This window comes from Oncorhynchus tshawytscha, linkage group LG07 (genome assembly GCF_018296145.1).
Source record: "Oncorhynchus tshawytscha isolate Ot180627B linkage group LG07, Otsh_v2.0, whole genome shotgun sequence".
In the NCBI taxonomy this organism is placed as follows: Eukaryota; Metazoa; Chordata; class Actinopteri; order Salmoniformes; family Salmonidae; genus Oncorhynchus; species Oncorhynchus tshawytscha.
In genome coordinates this window covers 56,108,452-56,134,330 of record NC_056435.1, presented here as the reverse complement: position 1 = coordinate 56,134,330, position 25,879 = coordinate 56,108,452, and the positions used below count along the sequence as shown (strand labels likewise).

General features: G+C 44.3%; 1 pseudogene; it reads left to right on the top strand.

The window, feature by feature from the left end:
* LOC112255319 overlaps positions 1–25,879 on the top strand; it is a 50,775-nt pseudogene that overhangs the window by 9,571 nt on the left and 15,325 nt on the right.

The following is a 25,879-nucleotide window of genomic DNA, read 5'->3' as shown; positions in this document are numbered from 1 at the left end:
CCCCGTTACAGGAAGCAGAGAGCCCGTTGCCCCCGTTACAGGAAGCAGAGAGCACGTTGCCCCCGTTACAGGAAGCAGAGAGCCCGTTGCCCCCGTTACAGGTAGCAGAGAGCACGTTGCCCCTGTTACAGGAAGCAGAGAGCACGTTGCCCCTGTTACAGGAAGCAGAAAGCACATTGCCCCCATTTCAGGAAGCAGAGAGCACGTTGCGTCCGTTACAGGAAGCAGAGAGCACGTTGTGTCCGTTACAGGAAGCAGAGAGCACGTTGCGTCTGTTACAGGAAGCAGAGAGCACGTTGCCCCCGTTACAGGAAGCAGAGAGCACGTTGCCCCCATTACCGGAAGCAGAGAGCACGTTGCGTCCGTTACAGGAAGCAGAGAGCACGTTGTGTCCGTTACAGGAAGCAGAGAGCACATTGTGTCCGTTACAGGAAGCAGAGAGCACGTTGCGTCTGTTACAGGAAGCAGAGAACACGTTGTGTCCGTTACAGGAAGCAGAGAGCACGTTGCCCCCGTTACAGGAAGCAGAGAGCACGTTGTGTCCGTTACAGGAAGCAGAGAGCACATTGTGTCCGTTACAGGAAGCAGAGAGCACGTTGCGTCTGTTACAGGAAGCAGAGAGCACGTTGCGTCCGTTACAGGAAGCAGAGAGCACGTTGCGTCCGTTACAGGAAGCAGAGAGCACATTGTGTCCGTTACAGGAAGCAGAGAGCACGTTGCGTCCGTTACAGGAAGCAGAGAGCACGTTGTGTCCGTTACAGGAAGCAGAGAGCACATTGTGTCCGTTACAGGAAGCAGAGAGCACGTTGTGTCCGTTACAGGAAGCAGAGAGCACATTGTGTCCGTTACAGGAAGCACAGAGCACGTTGTGTCCGTTACAGGAAGCAGAGAGCACGTTGTGTCCGTTACAGGAAGCAGAGAGCACATTGGTGGTGAGAGGAGCCTAGTGCTCACCACAACCACATTCCGAAAACACTTTCCTTCAGCGACAATGCTAGTGTCAAATTCTTGATTTGAATAATTCCAGTGAGTTTGCAGTCTGATTAAGTTAACTTAACATTGGTCGACTACAAGGCCTATGACGTTTATAATGTGTGGTCACCCTCCAGGCCTGCAGGTGGTGATGAATTCCATCCTGAAGTCCATGTTACCTCTGTTCCATATCTCCCTGCTGGTATTCTTCATGGTCACTATCTATGCCATCGTGGGACTGGAGCTCTTCAAGTGCAAGATGCACAAAACCTGCTACTACACAGGCACAAGTAAGGAACAGAACACACATTTATGCATATACATGCACAAGCACACACACTCACCCTGCCTATATATTTTCCCCAATTGTCCTTCAGATATCATAGCCACGGTGGAGAATGAGAAGCCATCTCCTTGTGCCCAAGCCGGGAACGGGCGGCGCTGCACCATCAACGGGACAGACTGTAGGGCAGGTTGGGCCGGACCCAACAACGGCATCACACACTTTGACAACCTGGGCTTCGCTATGCTCACTGTCTACCAGTGCATCACTACCCAGGGCTGGACCGACGTGTTATACTGGGTACTGTATTACATCCCCCCCTATACCCATATACTGTATATTACTACTGTATTGTATATCTCTGATTTACCCCACTTAATGAAGTTCAAATTTCAAAAAGGCACTTGCATATTTGAGCTATCTGGTTGTAAGAGCATGGTAACAACGACGTAACTTAAAATAAAAGAGAAACCCGTACACTGCTCTTGCTAGTATCACTCTTTTTTTTATTGACTGTTACCCATCGGCCTCATGGCATTCGTCAAAAGTTCTGAAGAAATCCAAGAGGCCAACACATAAGCTTAAATAAAAAACAGTGATACTAGCAAGAGCAGTATGCAGGTTTATCGTTTCTTTTAAGTTGCCTCAATTAATGTAGCCCATATCTGTACTATCACTCTGTCTCATGTCTGTCTCTCCATCTCTCTTTCTTTTGCTCTCTCTCTCTCTCTCTCTTTCAGTGCATGCTGGGAGTGGTTTGTAGTTGAGAGGCTGTGTGGAGGGCTCTGTCCTTACTTATTTTCTTGATTCTTTCCTTAGTCTTCTCTTAAAATTGTTATTTTCTATGGTGTAAGTTCAACGCACTGTTAGTTTAGCGGTACCCACAGTTTTTTTTTTTTCAAAGTTAGGGAACAGGAAGAGGACAGAGTTTTAGTTTCCTGGGGATTTGAATGGTGTGGTATGCGTGATGGCTTCGCAGCCTAGCGCGGAGGAAACACTGTCGTTACGTCGTGGATTCAGGTGTGTCCTGATATGGTGGAGGAGGTTCAGCTCGCGGTCTGCGAACAGGCAGGAGCTGAATTCATACATTCCGCATCCAGAATGAATAAAGATGTGGTTGTGTTCGTGAAAATATTAAATTTGATAGGTAGTGCCAATTTCTCCTCTTTCGACTAGGGTGGTAGTTGCAAATCTGCCTCCATTTATTATGGCTGATCAAATCCGGAAAGAGCTGAGTCGGTTTTGTAAGTTTGATAGCGGTTTTTGTGTACTGTCGGCAGGTTTTCAGGCAGATGCCATTGAGCATGTTGTTTCATTCCGGAGGCGAGTATTCATGTTTCTGAATAACAATGAGCAACAGTTAAATGTGCATTTTTAAAGTGGGGCATGGGGAGGAGCTCTACGTGGGGTTTCCTAGCACAGTGTGTGTGGATTTGCCAGTGTTTTAAGTGTGGGGATTTTGGGCATAAAGGCACATAAAGGCTGTAGACAAGGTGAGGGCACAAGCGCCAGTGGGGGAAATCAAGGTCAACGTGCAGGGGGGAATGAGATGCAGGCAGCAGAGGCTGGGCCTACTCATGCTATAGATTGTGGTGTAGATGAGGCTGGGTCTAGTCATGCTATGGATGGTGGTGTAGATGAGGCTGGGTCTAGTCAGGCTATAGATTGTGGTGTAGATGAGGCTGGGTCTAGTCAGGCTATGGATGGTGGTGTAGATGAGGCTGGTCCTAGTCAGGTTATGGATGGCGGTGTAGATGAGGCTGGGTCTACTCATGCTATAGATTGTGGTGTAGATGAGTCTGGGCCTAGTTATGCTAGGGAGGGTGGTGTAGATGATTCTGGGTCTAGTCAGGCTATAGATGGTGGTGTAGATGAGGCTGGGTCTAGTCATGTAATGGATGGTGGTGTAGATGATGCTGGGTCTAGTCAGGTTATGCTAGTGGATGAGGAGAGTATAGTGGGGAAGGGAAAGCAACTAGGGGTGGTGGAGGAGGGTATCAGGCGGAAGAGGAAAAAGGGGGAGAAGAAAGGAGGTGGAAGGGGAGAGGCTGGTGTGGTCAAAGGCACTGAGGAAGCTTTGCCTGGTGCTGGGGGGAGGTCCCGACTAGAGAGAAAGGGCAGGTGGTCAGAATGGGAGATGCAGATGAGGAGGTGGAAGGTGAGTCTGAGGAATAGGACAATGAGGAGGCTTTCTTTTCAGACTCTTCCTCAATGGGTCCAGAGCTGACAGCCTGTCAGGCAGAGGTGTCAAAGTACACGATGAGGGAACTGTCAAGGTTCCTGAATGAGACTGAAGGGAAAAAGGTTAATCTTGAAGCATTTTGAAAGTTTGTAAGGTCAGAACAACACGCAATGAAAAATGAGGGGCATGGTATCCTCTTACCAAGGAAACGTTTCAAGTTGAGGAAGTGGGTCACAACCGTGCGTAAGGGTCGACCTTCAGATGCTGTTTAGATTAATAGTTTTTTTCTGGCACTGGGGCTTTTTGAGCTTTGTTATTGGTCTCTTTCATTGCGGGCCTTTCTCCCACTTATGGAGACTCTTCGGGTAGGCTCACTTAATATAAATGGTGCCAGAGATGCAGGAAAGAGGAGTGTGTGGGGTGAATAGTGTGTGGGGCTGCAGGGTAGCCTAGTGGTTAGAGCATTGGACTAGTAACCGAAAGGTTGCAAGTTCAAATCCCCGAGCTGACAAGGTAAAAATCTGTCGTTCTGCCCTTGAACAGGCAGTTAACCCACTGTTCCTAGGCTGTTATTGAAAATAAGAATTTGTTCTTAACTGACTTGCCTAGTAAAATAAAGCTAAAATAAAAAATAAAAAATATGTAAAACCAAAAAAACCTGGTATGGTGGAAAGAATTTGCTCCATAAAAAGGAGGTGTGTAGGGGTAGACTGCTTGTAGTAAAAGCAGACATTAACAATGGGTTTTGTCCTTATAAATGTGTATGCACCTAACACAGGGATGGAGGTGGGGTGTCTTAGACAGGAAATCTCACAGGTAGCGCCTGAGGAGACGCTGGTGGTAGGCATGGACTGGAACTGTATGATGGATTTTTAGGAAAGATAGAAATGGGGAGGAGTCTCATTCAGGCTCAGTGTGGTGTTTAGAGACATCATTAAAAACATCTACAGGATCGGTGTCCTCCTTGTGGGACTGTTGAGCTAACGTAGGCTAATGTGAGTAGCATGAGGTTGTAAGAAACAAACAAAAAAATCTTAGAACATAGACATATCTGATGTGGGCAGAAAGCTTAAATTCTTGTTAATCTAACTGCACTCCAATTTACAGTAGCTATTACAGTGAAATAATACCATGCTATTGTTTGAGGAGAGTGCACAATTATGAACTTCAAAATGTATTAATAAATCATTTAGGCGCATTTGGGCAGTCTTGATACAACATTTTGAACAGATATGCAATGGTTCATTAGATCAGTCTAAAACTTTGCACATACACTGCTGCCATCTAGTGGCCAAAGTCTACATTGCACCTGGTCTGGAATAACACATTATGGCCTTTCTCTTGCATTTCAAAGATGATGGTACAAAAAAAACGAATGTTTTTCTTTGTATTATCTTTTACCAGATCTAATGTGTCATATTCTCCTACATTAATTTCACATTTCCACAAACGTCAAAGTGTTTCCTTTCAAATGGTATCAATAATATGCATATCCTTGCTTCAGGTCCTGAGCTACAGGCAGTTAGATCTGGGTATGTCATATTAGGTGAAAATTGAAAAAAGGGTCAGAATCTTTAGAGGTTGCAGTTTGACCTAGTGGATGTTTGGAGAACTAAACATCCCAACACATGACAGTATACATGGGTGAAGGTCTTTGGGGCTAGGGTGAGTGCAGCCTGACTAGAGCTGTTTTACATGTCCAGGAATCAGAGCAATAGGCTGTTGGGCGCTACCATTCTCCTGGTGGGTTTTATGGATCGCCACATAACCATGGCTTGGCTGTCTATTTCACCAGGGCCTCGGCAGGTATCCTATTGGAAGTTTAATGTAAAGCTCTTACAAGATGCCACGTTTTTTTTGCTCAGGTTTCCAGACTTTTTGGGAACGGTGGGGGCAGCGAAGAGAGGAGTATGAGTCTTTGAGTCAATGGTCGGATGTGAAAAAAGTCCAAATTCTGCTTTTCTGGTAACAGTATACAGCTCTCTCATCCTCAGAGGCTAGGAGAGTATTGGGGGAACTCGAGCGTAGTATCAGTGAAGTGGAGGTAGAGCTGGTGGGGCAAGGCAATGTAGGCCTCCAGGCTAATTTAGCTGAATTACGTAGGGACCTGGGCAGTTTTTTCCAGGCATATTGTGAACCGGGACACTCAATCATGGACAACTTGTTCTTAATCAGGGACATGTTGGCCTTGTCGAAGGTTTCTAATGTGAACTTTGGACTGGTCTCTTTAGTATCTGTTCAATGTGATGTCTGTGTTTGGGGAAAGGTTTTTGGCTTGTGTGAAGATGTTGTATGCTGGGGCATCATGTATGGTCAAGGTGGGAGGGGGGCTCAGTAGGCCGGTCTGGATGAGGCGGAGCATTAGACAAGGATGCCCTCTATCGGGCCAGTGCCGCTGACGTTTCTGGGATGGTCAGTGATGGGCAGGATATGCAGGCACTAGAGACTAGTCTGAAGGTGTACGAGAGAGCTTCTTCAGCTAAGATGAACTGGGGCAAGAACAAAGCCCCCGCTACAACCCCCCCCACCGGTTTGCAACACATGATGGATTTTTTTCTGGTTGGGTCATCACTGGCTGAGGGAGGCAGTGTTGTACATGTCCGTCCACAAAGGAGATAGCAGATATTTTACCTAAGTCAAATATTGTGATTCATTGGGCTGCAGAATGTTACTAATTAATTGATATAAATGTTGAAAAGATTTGGATTCAAACTGCAGCCTTGTCTCACACCTCGACATTGCGAAAATAATAATGTTCTTTGGTTTTGGATTTTTATTGCACACACGTTTTCTGTGTACATACATTTTATTAAGTCATACACTTTACCGCCAAGCCCACTTTGGAGAATTTTGAAGAATAGACCTTCGTGCCAAATAGAATCGAATGCTTTTTTATGGTCAATATTGTAAGCAAAGATCTTGCCCTCTTTTTTTCAGTGTATGTGTTTATTAATTTGTGTGTGTACGGTGTATATATGCAAAGTAGCATGATTTTTTATTTTACCTTTATTTAACTAGGCAAGTCAGTTAAGAACAAATTCTGATTTTCAATGACTGCCTAGGAACAGTGGGTTAACTGCTTGGTCAGGGGCAGAATGACAGATTTGTACCTTGTCAGCTCAAGGGTTTGAACTTGCAACCTTCTGGTTACTAGTCCAAAGCTCTAACCACTAGGCCCCACTAGGCTACCCTGCCACAATGGTTGGGGAGAAAGTCAATCTGACATTTACTTATTACATTTTTTCTTGAAGAAAGGTTTTAATTCATAACTTCAAAATGCTTTCCCAAGTTGCTGTTTATGCAAATTCCCCTGTAATTATCGAGGTCTGATTTGTCTCCACTTTTGTGGACAGGGGAGATGAGCCTCTGGTTTCAGACATCAGGGAAGCAGCCAGAAGTTAGTACCATGTTGAACAATTTAAGCACAGCATTTTGCAACTCACATATGCTGTTTTTCAGCATTTCATTTCTGATGTTATTTTGACAACAGGCCTTCTTTGGTTTTATAGATTTTAGCTTTTCATTTAGTTATTGTTGGGTTATTGAGTAATCTAATGGATTTTGGTTGTTTTTAAATGACTGATTGAAGGATGTTAAACTTTGCTCAAATGTCTAATTGAGTATGCTGTAAGTCTTTTTGTGGGATGTTTTTGTATAGATTATCAAAATAAGTTTTCCAAATTCATTCATCTTGTAATGGCTAATTCTTGTAGCTTTGTTCTGCTTAAATTGTTCCACATGTCCCACAACTGATGTTGTTTAATTGCGTTTTCAATTTCAACAAGTGTCTTGCTGTTACAATTCAATGTCTTGCATTTCAGTGTATGTTTATACTGTTTCAGAGTTTCAAACTATTCCTAGCATAGCTCTGGGTGGTTTTGTTACTTATGTTTTTCATTTGACATTTGTTTTACATTGTTTTACATACGTTATCAAAATGTTTTTTGCTTCTAATGTTTTCTTTGGTTTTCTCTCTCTCTCCATCTATCTCTCTCTCTCCATCTATCTCTCTCTTTCTCCATCTATCTCTCTCTCCCTCTTCCCCTCTCTCCACCTCTCTCTCTCTCTCCATCTATCTCTCTCTCTTTCTCTCTCTCTCTCCCTCATCCCCTGTCTCTCCACCTCTCTTTCTCTCTCTCTCCATCTATCTCTCTCTCTTTCTCTCGCTCTCTCCCTCTTCCCCTGTCTCTCCACCTCTCTTTCTCTCTCTCTCCATCTATCTCTCTCTCTTTCTCTCGCTCTCTCCCTCTTCCCCTGTCTCTCCACCTCTCTTTCTCTCTCTCTCCATCTCTCTCTCTCTTTCTCTCTCTCTCCCTCTTCCCCTGTCTCTCCACCTCTCTTTCTCTCTCTCTTTCTCTCGCTCTCTCCCTCTTCCCCTATCTCTCCACCTCTCTTTCTCTCTCTCTCCATCTATCTCTCTCTCTTTCTCTCTCTCTCTCCCTCTTCCCCTGTCTCTCCACCTCTCTTTCTCTCTCTCTCTCCATCTATCTATCTCTCTCTCTTTCTCTCTCCCTCTACCCCTGTCTCTCCACCTCTCTCTCTCATCTATCTCTCTCTTTTCTCTCTCTCTCTCCCTCTACCCCTGTCTCTCCACCTCTCTCTCTCTCTCTCTCCCCCATCTATCTCTCTCTCTTTCTCTCTCTCTCCATCTACCCTGTCTCTCCACCCCTCTTTCTCTCTCTCCATCTATCTCTCTCTTTCTCTCTCTCTCCCTCTTCCCCTGTCTCCCCACCTCTCTTTCTCTATCTCCATCTATCTCTCTCTCTTTCTCTCTCTCTCCCTCTACCCCTGTCTCTCCACCTCTCTTTCTCTCTCTCCATCTATCTCTCTCTCTCTTTCTCTCTCTCTCTCCCTCTTCCCCTGTCTCTCCACCTCTCTTTCTCTCTCTCCATCTATCTCTCTCTCTCTTTCTCTCTCTCTCTCTACCCCTGTCTCTCCACCTCTCTTTCTCTCTCTCCATCTATCTCTCTCTCTCTTTCTCTCTCTCTCTCCCTCTTCCCCTGTCTCTCCACCTCTCTTTCTCTCTCTCCCCATCTCTCTATCTCCGTCTCCTAGGTGAATGATGCTATTGGTATGGAGTGGCCATGGATGTATTTTCTGACTCTCATCTTGGTTGGCTCCTTCTTTGTGCTCAACCTGGTCCTGGGCGTGCTCAGTGGGTAAGTGGAGACACACACACACCACACACACATCACCTGGTCTGTCTCTCTTTCTCCTCCATTTCTCTCATTTTTATATTTTCTCTATCTCTCTTTTACCTCCGTCAGTGAATTCACAAAGGAGCGAGAGAAGGGCAAGGCGCGCGGAGAGTACACAGAGATGAGGGAGACCCAGCAGCTGGATGAGGATGTGAAGGGCTACATGGAGTGGATCACACAGGCCGAAGTCATGGACGCCGATGGGGAAGGACAGGGTACTTATAGCTTCCTAACCCAATCACCAACACACAACAGGATCAATTAGAATAGAATAGAAGAGTACAATATGAGTCAGCCCTTATCAAACCCCATGCAGTGACAACAGTGTCTCTTGTCCCAAGGCCTGCTACCCCTGGAAGATGGAGAATCTGAGGCAGGGAGTCTAAAGGACATGGACACAATGCAAAAAATCATGTACTACTAGTAAGTACACCAACACCTGCCTCTGACTGGGATAACACTCAGGTGTCTTAATGAAAGGAAAACAGACCTCATGAGTCTGACACATCTCTTAACATGACATCTCTTCATCTCCTTCTCTCCCTCATCTCTCACTGTTCAGCAAGCTTGCTCGTAAATGGAACATTTTCTTCCGGCGTAAGTGTCTTGTGTATGTGAAATCCCGTATGTTCTACTGGTGGGTGATCTTTCTGGTGTTTCTGAACACGCTGGCCATCGCTACTGAACACCACAAGCAGTCCCAGCAACTCACTGAGTGGCAAGGTCAGTATCTACACATATCTATAGCATATCTACACACATTATTTTATTTAAAATTGTACCTTTATTTAACGAGGCAAGTCAGTTATAACAAATTCTTAATTTCAATGATGGCCTAGGAACAGTGTGTTAACTGTCTTGTTTAGGGCAGAATGACAGATTTTTACCTTGTCAGCTCAGGGATTTGATCTTGCAACCTTTTGGTTACTAGTCCAACTCTCTAAACAGTAGGTTACCTGCCGCCCCACACAAATCTATAGCGTGCCAACACATATCTACATCTACACATATCTATAGAATAAACTCACGGGTGACAAGGTCAGTATCTACACAAATCTATAACATATCTATCAAATAAACTAACTGGTGGCAAGGTCACTATCTACACATATCTATAACATATCTACACATATCTACAGTATGTATATAGAATAAACCAATATACATGTAACTGAGTTAGGAGTGTGCCATAAGCTTACTCTACAACTAGCTTAAAATGTTGCCAATGTAGCTAGCGAATTGGATCTTTTCTATAGCTCAATTGCTTGGTATGTTGTCAAGGAAGGCGGTCACGGGTGTTTGCGATTAGAGGATCACTAGTTCAAACCTGGTACGGGACAGGGACATTGGAGGAAGCAATACTGTTAGCGTCACATTAGCCTCACCAAATTGTATTAGTCACATTCACCAAATACAACAGGTGTAGACCTTACAGTAAAATGCTTACTTACGAGCCCCTAACCAACAATGCAGTTTAAAAAAATATGGATAAGAATAAGAAATAAAAGTAACAAGTAATTAAAGAGCAGCAGTAAAATAACAATAGCGAGACAATATACAGGGGGGTACCGGTACAGACTCAATGTGTGGGGGCACTGGTTAGTTGAGGTAACATGTACATTTAGGTAGAGTTATTAAAGTGACTATGCATAGATGATAACAACAGAGAGTAGCAGCGGTGTAAAAGGCCTTCCTCTGACACCGCCTGGTATAGAGGTCCTTGATGGCAGGAAGCTCGGCCCCAGTGATGTACTGGGCTGTTTGCACTACACTCTGTAGTGCCTTGCGGTCGGAGACCGAGCAGTTGCCATACCAGGCAGTGATGCAACCAGGATGCTCTCGATGGTGCAGCTGTAGAACCATTTGAGGAGCTGAAGACCCATGCCAAATCTTTTCAGTCTCCTGAGGGGGAATAGGTTTTGTCGTGCCCTCTTCACAACTGTCTTGGTGTGCTTGGACCATGTTAGTTTGTTGGTGATGTGGACACCAAGGAACTTGAAGCTCTCAACCTGCTCCACTGCAGCCCCGTCAATGAGAATGGGGGTGTGCTCGGTTTTCTTTTTCCTGTAGTCCACAATCATCTCCTTTGTCTTGATCACGTTGAGGGAGAGGTTGTTGTCCTGGCACCACACGGCCAGGTTTCTGACCTCCTCCCTAAAGGCTGTCTCATTGTTGTCAGTGATCAGGCCTACCACTGTTGTGTCATCTGTAAACTTAATGGAGTCGTGCTTGGCCGTGCAGTCATGAGTGAAAAGGGAGTACAGGAGGTGACTGAGCACACACCCCTGAGGGGCCCCTGTGTTGAGGATCAGCGTGGCGGATGTGTTGTTACCTGTCCTTACACCTGGAGGCGGCCCGTCAGGAAGTCCAGGATCCAGTTGCAGAGGGAGGTGTTTAGTCCCAGGGTCCTTAGCTTAGTGATGAGCTTTATAGGCACCATGGTGTTGAACGCTGAGCTGTAGTCAATGAATAGCATTCTCACGTAGCTGTTCCTTTTGTCCAGGTGGGAAAGGGCAGTGTGGAGTACAATAGAGATTGCGTCATCTGTTTGATCTGTTGGGGCAGTATGCAAATTGGAGTAGGTCTAGGGTTTCTGGGAAAAGGGTGTTGATGTGAGCCATGACCAGCCTTTCGAAGCACTTCATGGCTACAGATGTGAGTGTTACGGGTCGGTAGTCATTTAGGTAGGTTACCTTAGTGTTATTGGGCACAGGGACCATGGTGGTCTGCTTAAAACATGTTGGTATTACAGACTCGGACAGGGAGAGGGCGAAAATGTCAGTGAAGACACTTGCTAGGTGGTCAGCGCATGCTCGCAGGTCATCCGTGGTAATCCATCTGGCCCTGCGGCCTTGTGAATGTTGACCTGTTTAAAGGTCTTACTCACATCGGCTGTGAAGTCTTCCAGAACAGCTGGGGCTCTCATGCATGTTTCAGTGTTATTTGCCTTGAAGCGAGCATAGAAGTAGTTTAGCTCGTCTGGTAGGCTTGTGTCACTGGGCAGCTCCGGGTGTGCTTTTCTTTGTAGTCTGTAATGGTTTGCAAGCCCTGCCACATCCGACGAGCGTCAGAGCCGGTGTAGTACGATTTGATCTTAGTCCTATATTGACGCTTTGCCTGTTTGATGGTTCATCTTAGGGCATAGCGGGATTTGTTATAAGCTTCCGGGTCCCGCTCCATAAAGGTGGCAGCTCTAGCCTTTAGCTTAGTGCGGATGTTGCCTGTAATCCATGGCTTCTGGTTGGGGTATGTACGTACGGTCACTGTGGGGACGACTACATCGATGCACTTATTGATGAAGCCAATGACTGATATGGTATACTCCTCAATGCCATTGGAGGAATCCCAGAACATATTCCAGTCTGTGCTAACAAAACAGTCCTGTAGCTTAGCATCTGCTTCATCTGACCACTTTTTTATTGATCTAGTCACTGGTGCTTCCTGCATTCATTTTTGCTTGTAAGCAGGAATCAGGAGGATAGATTTATGGTCAGATTTGCCTAATGGAGGATGAGGGAGAGCTTTGTATGCGTCTCTGTGTGTGGAGTAAAGGTATTCCAGAGTTATTTTTCTCTGGTTGCACATTTAACATGCTGATAGAAATTTTGTAAAACGGATTTAAGTTTCATAGGACCGCATAGGACCGCCGCCTCTGGGTGAGAGTTTTCTTGTTTGCTTATTGCGGAATACAGTTCATTCAATGCTGTCTTGGTGCCAGCCTCTGACTGAGGTGGTATGTAAACAGCTACGAAAAATACAGTGTGGTCGTGTCTACAGTTTATCATGAGATACTTTATCTCAGGTGAGCAATAGCTCGAGACTTCCTTAGATATCGTGCACCAGCAGTTATTTACAAAAATACATAGTTCTCCGCACCTGGTCTTAACAGATGCCACTGTTCTATCCTGCCTGTACAGTGTATAACCAGCCAGCTGTATGTTGATAGTGTCGTCATTCAGCCACGACTCCGTGAAGCATTTGATATTACAGTTTTGAATGTCCCGTTGGTAGATTAATCTTCCGCGTAGGTCATCTATTTTATTGTCCAAAGACTGCATGTTTGCTAGCAGAATGGAAGAAAGTGGGGGTTTATTTGATCGCCTACGAATTCTCAGACGCAAATCACTCAGTTGGGGGCATGTAAAACGTCTGCCTTCTTCCAAACCGAAAGCCAATCATTTTCACTTGTGCCCACGTGGGGTAGTGTCATTACAACCAAATTATTTTTAAAAATCTACATCTACTCACAGCCAATCAGCCTGCAGCAACTGGCAATAGCGCTCCACTCATACCTACTATTCCTTTATCAACTTCCCTCTGGAGAACAACGTAAGCGAGACCTGGAAGCCGAGGCTAGCATCACACTGAAGTTGGTTTCATATACACAGCATCTAACGTGTGTTGTTGTCTCTGACATGGCTAACACATTCAGTAATTCTCTTTATCTCTCTCTCTCCCTGCCTCTCCTTCTCTCTTCCTGTCTCTCACTGCCTCTCCTTCTCTCTCCCTGCCTCTCCTTCTCTCTCCCTGCCTCTTCTCACTGCCTCTCCCTCCCTTCTCCTCTCTCACTGCCTCTCCTTCTCTCTCCCTGCCTCTCCTTCTCTCCCTGCCTCTCCTTCCCTCTCCCTGCCTCTTCTCCTCTCTCCCTGCCTCTCCTTCTCTCTCCCTGCCTCTCCTTCTCTGCCTCTCCTTCTCTCTCCCTGTCTCTCACTGCCTCTCCTTCTCTCTCCCTGCCTCTCCTTCTCTCTCCCTGCCTCTTCTCCTCTCTCCCTGCCTTTCTCCTTCTCTGCCTCCCTTCTCTCTCACTGCCTCTCCTTCCCTCTCCCTGCCTCTCCTCTCTCTCCCCTGCCTCTCCTTCTCTCTCCCTGCCTCTCCTTCCCTCTCCCTGCCACTTCTCCTCTCTCACTGCCTCTCCTTCTCTCTCCCTGCCTCTCCTTCTCTCTCCCTGCCTCTCCTTCTCTCTCCCTGCCTCTCCTTCCCTCTCACTGCCACTCTCCTCTCTCACTGCCTCTCCTTCTCTCTCCCTGCCTCTCCTTCTCTCTCCCTGCCTCTTCTCCTCTCTCACTGCCTCTCCTTCCCTCTCCCTGCCACTTCTCCTCTCTCACTGCCTCTCCTTCTCTCTCACTGCCTCTTTCTCTCTCCCTGCCTCTCCTTCTCTCTCCCTGCCTCTTCTCCTCTCCACTGCCTCTCCTTCTCTCTCCCTGCCTCTCCTTCTCTCTCCCTGTCTCCTCTCACTGCCTCTCCTCCTCCCTCCTCTCCTTCCCTCTCCCTGCCACTCTCTCTCTCACTGCCTCTCCTTCTCTCTCCCTGCCTCTCCTTCTCTCTCCCTGCCTCTCCTTCTCTCTCCTGCCTCTCCTTCCCTCTCCCTGCCACTTCTCCTCTCTCCCTGCCTCTCCTTTCTCTCTCCCTGCCTCTCCTTCTCTCTCCCTGCCTCTCCTTCCCTCTCCCTGCCTCTTCTCCTCTCTCCCTGCCTCTCCTTCCCTCTCCCTGCCTCTCCTTCCCTCTCCCTCCTCTTCTCCTCTCTCCCTGCCTCTCCTTCCCTCTCCCTGCCTCTTCTCCTCTCTCCCTGCCTGTCTTTCTCTCTCCCTGCCTCTCCATCACTCTCCCCCCTCCCAGACACTGCCAACAAGGTTCTGCTGTCTCTGTTTGCCATTGAGATGATAATAAAGATGTATGCTCTGGGCCTCCAGCAATACTTCATGTCTCTGTTCAACCGCTTCGACTGCTTCGTGGTCTCCACCGGCATTCTGGAACTCATCCTGGTCCGCATGGACGTCATGACCGTCATGGGCATCTCTGTGCTGCGCTGCATACGACTGCTAAGGCTGCTCAAAGTCACCAAGTAAGACTTTTACAATAGGCTGCATTAGGAGTGCAGGTGTGTTAGTGATGGACTGGACCAAAAGCCCACACACCATGGCTGCACACACCATGGCTCTCCAGATTGGTCCAGTTAATTTATTGATACGTTGATTGATTGTGTCTTACATCCTCATCCCCCAGAGGGCAATAGCTAATCAGGAAGTAGGTAACACCCCCCCTCTCTCTCTCTCTCTCTCTCTCTCTCTCTCTCTCTTCTTTTTTCTGTGTGTGTGTGTCAGGTACTGGACATCTCTCAGTAACCTGGTGGTATCCCTGCTGAACTCCACAAAGTCCATTGCCTGCCTGCTCCTCCTCCTCTTCCTCTTCATCGTCATCTTCTCTCTGCTGGGCATGCAGGTGTTCGGGGGAAAATTCAACTTCCCCAACCAGCCCAAACCCCGCAGCACCTTCGACAGCTTCCCCCAGGCCCTCATCAGTGTCTTCCAGGTAGGGAGGAATACACATCCAATCATCATTATAACACAATTAGCACACAATGTGGGAAAGATGATATGACCATCTGGAGGCGCATATGAAGTTGTATGATATATACATGTTGGACATTAGAGCTTGCTTTTTGTTTGATTCCCTCTGGAAAAGGCTAATCATTTCTCTCTCTCTCTCTCTCTCTCTCTCTCTCTCTCTCACTCTGTCTCTCTGATAGATCCTGACAGGGGAGGACTGGAACGCTGTGATGTATGATGGCATCATGGCGCATGGCGGTCCCACAATGCCCGGGATCCTCGTCAGCATCTACTTCATCATCCTCTTTGTCTGCGGAAACTGTATCCTCTGTGTGTGTGTGTGTGTGTGTGTGTGTGTGTGTGTGTGTGTGTGTGTGCTGTGTGTCTGTGTTGAGTCTGCACACATGAATTGCTAGTCTAAACTAAAACCAACCAAACTCAGTCCAACCCCTCTATCAGACAGAAATCTGACGGTCCTACTGTCCTTGGGTAAATAAGTGTCTCTCTTACATTGCCGACCGTAATTACCTTTGACCCTTAGCCCTCAGACATCCTGCTGAATGTGTTCCTGGCCATCGCAGTGGACAACCTGGCGGAGGCCGAGAGTCTTACCATGGCCCAGAAGGAGAAGTCTGAGGAGAAGAAACGCAAGAAGCTGCTCAGGGCTAACATGCCTGACAAGGCAACGGAGGAGAAGGCACTCCTGGCCAAGAAGTTGGCAGCAGAGAGGGCTAAAATAGAGGGCATCCCTACTACAGCCAAGGTCAGGGCCCATGCGATCATAATAGAATGATTATTATAAGGACATGGAGAACCTGATCCTAGATCAGAGCTCCTACTCTGAGATGCTTTATGAAAACAGGCCCAGATATTTCACACTGTCAACTATTGTCCACAGACAGACCTGCCCCACAGTGGACATCAGTGTAGCCGGTGGGATTACAACCCATGCTCCCTCTAATAAAAATGTTGTTTATGTCACAGCTGAAAGTAGACGAGTTTGAGTCCAACGTGAATGAGATCAAGGACCCCTTCCCCCCTGCTGACTTCCCTGGTATATCCCACTATCTCACACACCTCTGGGCACATCCATGCAATGGAATCTGGATCTAACAGAATTCAGAATTTAGAACGTGTCACGTTCTTCTGTTCTTTCTGTCGTCCAGGCGATGATGAGGAGGAAGAGCCTGATATCCCTGACGCCCCGAGGCCCCGACCAATGGCAGACCTGCAGCTGAAGGAGGAGGTGGTACCGATTCCAGAGGCCAGCTCCTTCTACATCTTCAGCCCTGAGAACAAGTAATGATCATGATGTTGATGATGATGGTGATGATGATTATGATGATTATGATTATGATGATGATGTTGATGTTGATGATGTTGATGATGATTGATGATGATTGTGATGATGTGATTATGTTGATAATGATGATTATGTTGATGATGATGATGATGATGATGGTGTTGATGATGATGATGATTATGTTGATGATGATGGTAATGATGTTGATGATGTTGATGATGTTGATGATGATGATGGTGATGATGATGATTATGATGGTGATGATAATGATGATGATGATGATGATGATGATGATAATGATGATGATGATGATGCTGATGATGATGATGATGATGATGATGATGATGATGATGATGATGATGATGATGATGATGATGGTGGTGGTGGTGATGATGATGAATGAATTAGGATGGTGATGATGGTGGTGATGATGATGATGAATGAATTACAAGGGTGATGATGGTGAATGAATTAGGATGGTGGTGATGATGATGATGATGATGATGATGATGATGATGATGATGATGATGATGATGATGATGGTGAATGAATTAGAATGGTGATGATGATGAATGAATTACAAGGGTGATGATGGTGAATGAATTAGGATGGTGGTGATGATGATGGTGAATGAATTAGGATGGTGATGATGATGATGAATGATTTAGGATGGTGGTGATGACGATGAATGAATTAGAATGGTGGTGATGATGATGATGATGAACGAATTAGGATGGTGGTGATGATGATGAATGAATTAGGATGGTGATGATGATGATGATGATGATGATGATGAATTAGGATGGTGATGATGATGATGATGATGATGATGATGATGATGATGAATGAATTAGGATGGTGATGATGATGAATGAATTACAAGGGTGATGATGGTGAATGAATTAGGATGGTGGTGATGATGATGATGATGATGATGATGATGATGATGAATGATGATGGTGATGATGGTGAATGAATTAGAATGGTGATGATGATGAATGAATTACAAGGGTGATGATGGTGAATGAATTAGGATGGTGGTGATGATTGATGGTGAATGAATTAGGATGGTGATGATGATGGTGAATGAATTAGGATGGTGATGATGATGATGATGAATTAGGATGGTGATGATGATGATGATGATGATGATGAATGATTTAGGATGGTGATGATGATGAATGAATTACAAGGGTGATGATGGTGAATGAATTAGGATGGTGGTGATGATGAATGAATTACAAGGGTGATGATGGTGAATGAATTAGGATGGTGGTGATGATGATGGTGAATGAATTAGGATGGTGATGATGATGATGAATGATTTAGGATGGTGGTGATGACGATGAATGAATTAGAATGATGATGATGATGATGATGATGATGATGATGATGATGAATTAGGATGGTGATGATGATGATGGTGGTGATGATGATGAATGAATTAGGATGGTGATGATGATGATGATGATGATGATGATGATGATGATGAATTAGGATGGTGATGATGATGATGATGATGATGATGGTGAATGAATTAGGATGGTGATGATGATGAATGAATTAGGGTGGTGATGATGATGATGGTGAATAAATTAGGATGGTGATGATGGTGAGGATGACGATGATGATGATGAATGAATTAGGATGGTGATGATGATGTTGATGGTGAATGCATTTGGATGGTGATGATGATGATGATGATGATGATGATGAATGAATTAGGATGGTGAATGAATTAGGATGGTGGTGATGATGATGATGATGAATGAGTTAGGATGGTGGTGATGATGGTGAATGAATTAGGAGGGTGGTGATGATGATGGTGAATGAATTAGGATGGTGATGATGATGAATGAATTAGGATGGTGATGATGATGATGATGATGATGATGATGATGAATTAGGATGGTGATGATGGTGGTGATGGTGAATGCATTTGGATGGTGATGGTGATGATGGTGATGATGACGATGAATGAATTAGGATAGTGGTGATGATGATGATGATGATGATGATGATGATGATGATGATGATGATGATGATGATGATGGTGAATGAATTAGAATAGTGATGATGATGAATGAATTACAAGGGTGATGATGGTGAATGAATTAGGATGGTGGTGATGATGATGGTGAATGAATTAGGATGGTGATGATGATGATGAATGATTTAGGATGGTGGTGATGATGATGGTGAATGAATTTGGATGGTGATGATGATGATGATCAACGAATTAGGATGGTGGTGATGATGATGATGATGATGATGATGAATGAATTAGGATGGTGGTGATGAGGATGATGAATGAATTAGGATGGTGATGATGATGATGAATGAATTAGGATGTTGATGATGATGATGATGATGATGATGATGATGATGATGGTGATGATGGTGAATGAATTAGAATGGTGATGATGATGAATGAATTACAAGGGTGATGATGGTGAATGAATTAGGATGGTGGTGATGATTGATGGTGAATGAATTAGGATGGTGATGATGATGATGAATGATTTAGGATGGTGGTGATGATGATGGTGAATGATTTTGGATGGTGATGATGATGATGATGAACGAATTAGGATGGTGGTGATGATGATGATGATGATGATGAATGAATTAGGATGGTGGTGATGATGATGGTGAATGAATTTGGATGGTGATGATGATGACGATGAATGAATTAGATGGTGATGATGATGATGAATGAATTAGGATGGTGATGAAGATGATGGTGAATGAATTAGGATTGTGATGATGATGAATTAATTATAGGATGGTGATGATGATATTGATCAATGAATTAGGATGGTGGTGATGATGATGATGAATGAATTAGGATGGTGATGAAGATGATGATGATGATGATGATGATGATGAATTAGGATGGTGGTGATGATGATGATGAATGAATTAGGATGGTGATGAAGATGATGGTGAATGAATTAGGATGGTGATGATGATGACGATGAATGAATTAGGATGGTGATGATGATGATGAATGAATTAGGATGGTGATGAAGATGATGGTGAATGAATTAGGATTGTGATGATGATGAATTAATTAGGATGGTGATGATGATATTGATCAATGAATTAGGATGGTGGTGATGATGATGATGAATGAATTAGGATGTTGATGATGATGATGATGATGATGATGATGATGATGATGATGATGATGAATTAGGATGGTGATGATGATGATGATGATGATGATGATGATGAATGAATTAGGATGGTGATGATGATGGTGAATGAATTAGGATGGTGATGATGATGGTGAATGAATTAGGATGGTGATGATGATGATGATGAATGAATTAGGGTGGTGATGAAGATGATGGTGAATAAATTAGGATGGTGATGATGGTGAGGATGACGATGATGATGATGAATGAATTAGGATGGTGATGATGATGTTGATGGTGAATGCATTTGGATGGTGATGATGATGATGATGATGATGATGATGAATGAATTAGGATGGTGAATGAATTAGGATGGTGGTGATGATGATGATGATGAATGAGTTAGGATGGTGGTGATGATGGTGAATGAATTAGGAGGGTGGTGATGATGATGGTGAATGAATTAGGATGGTGAGGATGATGAATGAATTAGGATGGTGATGATGATGATGATGAATGAATTAGGATGTTGATGATGAGTATGATGATGACGGTAAATTAATTAGGATGGTGATGATGGTGATGACGATGGTCAATGAATTTGGATGGTGATGATGGTGATGATGACGATGATAATGATGAATGAATTAAGATGGTGATGATGATGATGAATGAAACAGGACGGTGATGATGATGGTGATGATGATGAATGAATTTGGATGGTGATGATGGTGATGAATGAATTAGGATGATGATGATGATGATGAATGAATTAGGATGTTGATGATGATGATGATGAGTATGATGATGATGGTAAATTAATTAGGATGGTGATGATGGTGATGACGATGGTCAATGAATTTGGATGGTGATGATGGTGATGATGACGATGATAATGATGAATGAATTAAGATGGTGATGATGATGATGAATGAAACAGGATGGTGATGATGATGGTGATGATGATGAATGAATTTGGATGGTGATGATGGTGATGAATGAATTAGGATGATGATGATGATGAATGAATTAGGATGGTGGTGATGATGATGAATGAATTAGGATGGTGATGATGATGATGATGATGATGAATGAATTAAGATGTGATGAGGATGATGAATGAAATAGGATGGTGATGATGATGATGAATGAATTAGGATGGTGATGATGACAATGATGATGATGATGATGATGATGATGAATGAATTGGGATGGTGATGATGATGAATGAATTAGGATGGTGATGATGATGGTGAATGAATTAGGATGGTAAATGATTTAGGATGGTGGTGATGCCAATGATGATGATGATGATGATGAATGAATTAGGATGGTGGTGATGATGATGATGAATGAATTAGGATGGTGATGACTTAGATGATGGTGATGATGATGAATGATGATGATGAATGAAGATGATGGTGAATGATGATGAATTGTGAATGATGAATGAAGTGGATGATGATGATGATGAATGAATTAGGATGTTGATGATGGTGATGATGATGATGATGAATGATTTAGGATGGGGAGGATGGTGAGGATGAATGAATTAGGATGATGATGGTGATGATGAATGAATTAGGATGATGATGATGATGAATTAATTAGAATGGTGATGATGATGATGATGATGAATGAATTAGGATGGTGATGTGATGATGAATGAATTAGGATGGTGATGGTGATGATGAATGAATTAGGATGGTGATGATGATGATGAATGAAATAGGATGGTGATGATGATAAATGAAATAGGATGGTGATGATGATAATGAATGAATTAAGATGGTGATGAGGATGATGAATGAAATAGGATGGTGATGATGATGATGATTGAAATAGGATGGTGATGATGATGATGAATGAAATAGTATGGTGATGATGATGATGAATGGATTAAGATGGTGATGATGATGAGGAATGAAATAGGATGGTGATGATGATGAATGAAATAGGATGGTGATGATGGTGATGAATGAATTAGGATGATGATGATGATGATGATGAATGAAATAGGATGGTGATGATGGTGATGAATGAATTAGGATGATGATGATGATGATGATGATGATGATGATGATGAATGAAATAGGATGGTGATGATGGTGATGAATGAATTAGGATGATGATGATGATGATGATGAATGAAATAGGATGGTGATGATGGTGATGAATGAAATAGGATGGTGATGATGGTGATGAATGAAATAGGATGGTGATGATGATGATGATGAATGGATTATGATGTTGGTGTTATGTGGTTATTTTGCCTCCTTATTTGACTGTCAGTTACTCAGTATAGAAGTCTGCAGCCTGTGATGTGAGCTGTGTCCCCCTCCAGGTTCCGAAAGCTGTGCCACCGCATCATCAACGCAACCACTTTCACCAACACCATCCTCCTCTTCATCCTCCTCAGCAGCATCTCCCTAGCCGCTGAGGACCCCATCGACCCCATGTCCTTCAGGAACCAGGTGCCCACAGATATGCCTGCTGTATCATTCACCCCCTTATCTCAAAGGGAAAATCACTTTTTTCAGTAAAGGGATAGAATTTTGACAACATAACTGACACAAGGGGGTTTCTCTACTTTATTGCTCTGTATTGTATGAGCAAAGTAAATAAAGCATCACTGTCTCAGTGTACACAGACTGCCTTACCTAGACTATAAAGAGGTCTACACTGGAGATTCTGCTAAAGGACTCTGGTGCACTGATACTGCTCTGAGATGATGTTGCCCTGTCTCTGCTGTGTAGGTGCTGGCCTCTGCTGACGTCGTCTTCACGTCCGTATTCACCGTGGAAGTTGTCCTCAAGGTAACCAGGCACAGCTTGTCTTTTCCTCTACTAGTAGAGTTGTACTGGTTGAAAGAAATCACTTTTCTGAATGGGATCATGTCTTACATGAAAAAGTATATTTACATTACCAAGTACATTAATGGGTTAACCTTTTACTGCAGTGGGCTAAATCAGGGTCACACAGAGTGTTTCTTGGTAGTCTTAAACAAATCCACTGAAACAAAAATATACACATGGTTAAGGGCTTTAAAGAAAGAGGACACCTTTACCATGTCAGATATAGAGGTTAAATGTATCCAATGTTGAGTTTGCATCCCAATATTACACTTTATATACATAGACCAAACTGTTTGGCATACAAATACCGGATTTTCATCATAAAAAATAAATACATCATTAATTATGAAATTATGAAAAATATGAATAGCATTCCTCCCATGAGGCCAAAGAGGGTGCTTTCAGTCATTGACCCCAGGAAAGGGCTACACACTTAAATTGTTAATGTGACAAACTCTCTCGGCAATATGTTACATCCACTTTTGCAGCACTTAATTTATTTTTTATTGTGCACTGCAGAAGAGTTCTACAGTATATGTTTTCACATGAGCAGCTGTGGTTCATGTGGGTTCATGGTTTGTTGCTTTGAGAGGGTTTATGTGTCAACCAATCTCATCATGTCAGAATCCATCCTCCTCTCCCCTAGATGACCGTATATGGAGCCATAATGCACCCTGGCTCCTTCTGCCGGAACTCCTTTAATATTTTGGATCTGATAGTTGTCACCGTATCCCTCCTCTCCATGCTCATGGAGTAAGTAGTCCCTGGGAATGTAAAATGTCATTGCACTCCTGTGACAACTGAATCTACCGTGCTCGATATATCATTCAGTTATGAGTGTGTGTCTTTGTCCAGGTAGAAATACAGATTATAGACAATCAAATGTTGTGCCTGCCCTATCTAGGTCCAGTGCTATCTCTGTGGTGAAGATCCTCAGGGTGTTAAGGGTGCTGAGGCCCCTAAGGGCCATCAACAGGGCTGAGGGTCTCAAGGTGAGCTTACCAGTGCAATCCACCTGTCCCCCTGTCCTCCTGTCCTCCTGTCTACCCCTCACTTATCCCCATCACAACTCTACTCCTCCACACCTCTACTCCTTTACACCTCTACACCTCTACTCCTCTACTCCTTTACACCTCTACACCTCTACACCTCTACTCCTCTACTCCTTTACACCTCTACACCTCTACTCCTCTAATCCTCTACTCCTCTATACCTATACAACTCTACTCCTCTAATCCTCTACTCCTCTAATCCTCTACTCCTCTATACCTATACACCTCTACTCCTCTACTCCTCTACACCTCTACTCCTCTACTCCTCTACACCTCTACTCCTCTACACCTCTACTCCTCTACTCCTCTACTCCTCTACTCCTCTACACCTCTACTCCTCTACTCCTCTACTCCTCCACTCATATACACCTCTACTCCTCTACTCCTCTACACCTCTACTCCTCTAATCCTCTACTCCTCTATACCTATACTCCTCTACACCTCTACTCATCTACTCCTCTACACCTCTACTCCTCTACTCCTTTACACCTCTACACCTCTACTCCTCTAATCCTCTATTCCTCTATACCTATACACCTCTACTCCTCTACTCCTCTACACCTCTACTCCTCTAATCCTCTACTCCTCTATACCTATACTCCTCTACACCTCTACTCCTCTACTCCTCTACTCCTCTAATCCTATACTCCTCTACACCTCTACTCATCTACTCCTCTACACCTCTACTCCTCTACACCTATACTCCTTTACTCCTCTACAACTCTACTCCTCTAATCCTCTACTCCTTTACTCCTCTACACCTCTACTCCTCTACACCTCTACTCCTCTACTCCTCTACACCTATACTCCTTTACACCTCTACTCCTCTACTCCTCTACACCTCTACTCCTCTACTCCTCTACACCTCTACACCTCTACTCCTCTACACCTCTACACCTCTACTCCTCTAATCCTCTAATCCTCTACTCCTCTATACCTATACTCCTCTACTCCTCTACTCCTCTACACCTCTAATCCTCTACTCCTCTATACCTATACTCCTCTACACCTCTACTCATCTACTCCTCTACACCTCTACTCCTCTACACCTATACTCCTTTACTCCTCTACAACTCTACTCCTCTAATCCTCTACTCCTTTACTCCTCTACACCTCTACTCCTCTACACCTCTACTCCTCTACTCCTCTACACCTCTACTCCTCTACTCCTCTACACCTCTACTCCTCTACACCTCTACTCCTCTACACCTCTACTCCTCTACTCCTTTACACCTCTACTCCTCTACACCTCTACTCCTGTACTCCTCTACACCTCTACTCCTCTACACCTCTACTCCTCTACACCTCTACACCTCTACTCCTCTACACCTTTACTCCTCTACACCTCTACTCCTCTACACCTCTACACCTCTACTCCTCTACTCCTCTACTCCTCTATACCTATACTCCTCTACACCTCTACTCTACTCTACTCCTCTACACCTCTAATCCTCTACTCCTCTATACCTATACTCCTCTACACCTCTACTCATCTACTCCTCTACACCTCTACTCCTCTACACCTATACTCTTTACTCCTCTACAACTCTACTCCTCTAATCCTCTAGTCCTTTACACCTCTACACCTCTACTCCTCTACACCTCTACTCCTCTACTCCTCAACTCCTCTACTCCTCTACACCTCTTCCCATCTACACCTCTATCCTCTACACCTCTACCCTCTACACCTCTACTTTTCTAGTCCTCTACACCTCTACTCCTCTACTCCTCTACACCTCTACTCCTCTACTCCTCTACTCCTCTACACCTCTACACCTCTACACCTCTACTCCTCTACTGTCTACACCTCTACTCCTAAACTCCTCTAAACCTCTACTCCTCTACTCCTCTACACCTTCACCTTTGCCCTCTAGTCCTCTACACCTCTACACCTCTGAGCTCCTCTACACCTCTACTCCTCTACCCTTTACACCTCTACTCCTCTACTCCTCTACACCTCTACTCCTCTATCCTCTACATCTCTACTCCTCTACACCTCTATTCCTCTACTCCTCTACACCTCTACTCCTCTACACCTCTACTCCTCTACACCTCTACTCCTCTACTCCTTTACACCTCTACTCCTCTACACCTCTACTCCTGTACTCCACTGACACTGTAGTCACATTCATAATGGTCTATTACATGTTCCCATTACCTAATGCAATAGTTAGACCAACCCAGCCGCCCCATGTTTTTCTAGTTCTGGTCATGGAGTTCCGATCTGACATGCTGGTTTCTGCTGTCTCTTATGATCTAGCATGTGGTCCAGTGTGTTTTTGTGGCCATCAAAACCATTGGCAACATCGTGCTGGTCACCATGCTGCTAGACTTCATGTTTGCCTGCATTGGAGTCCAGCTCTTCAAGGTGAGCTCTAGATAGTTCTGTACATGGTGGCCTTTGAACCATATGATGAAAACAGAATTCCACCAAAGCTTTTATTATCACTCATGTATTGTGTGTGTGTTCATTCCTGAAGGGACAATTCTACTCCTGCACAGATCCTGACAAAATGACAGAGGAGGAGTGTAGGTAAGAGACCGGTGATATTGTCCTCGCACACAACA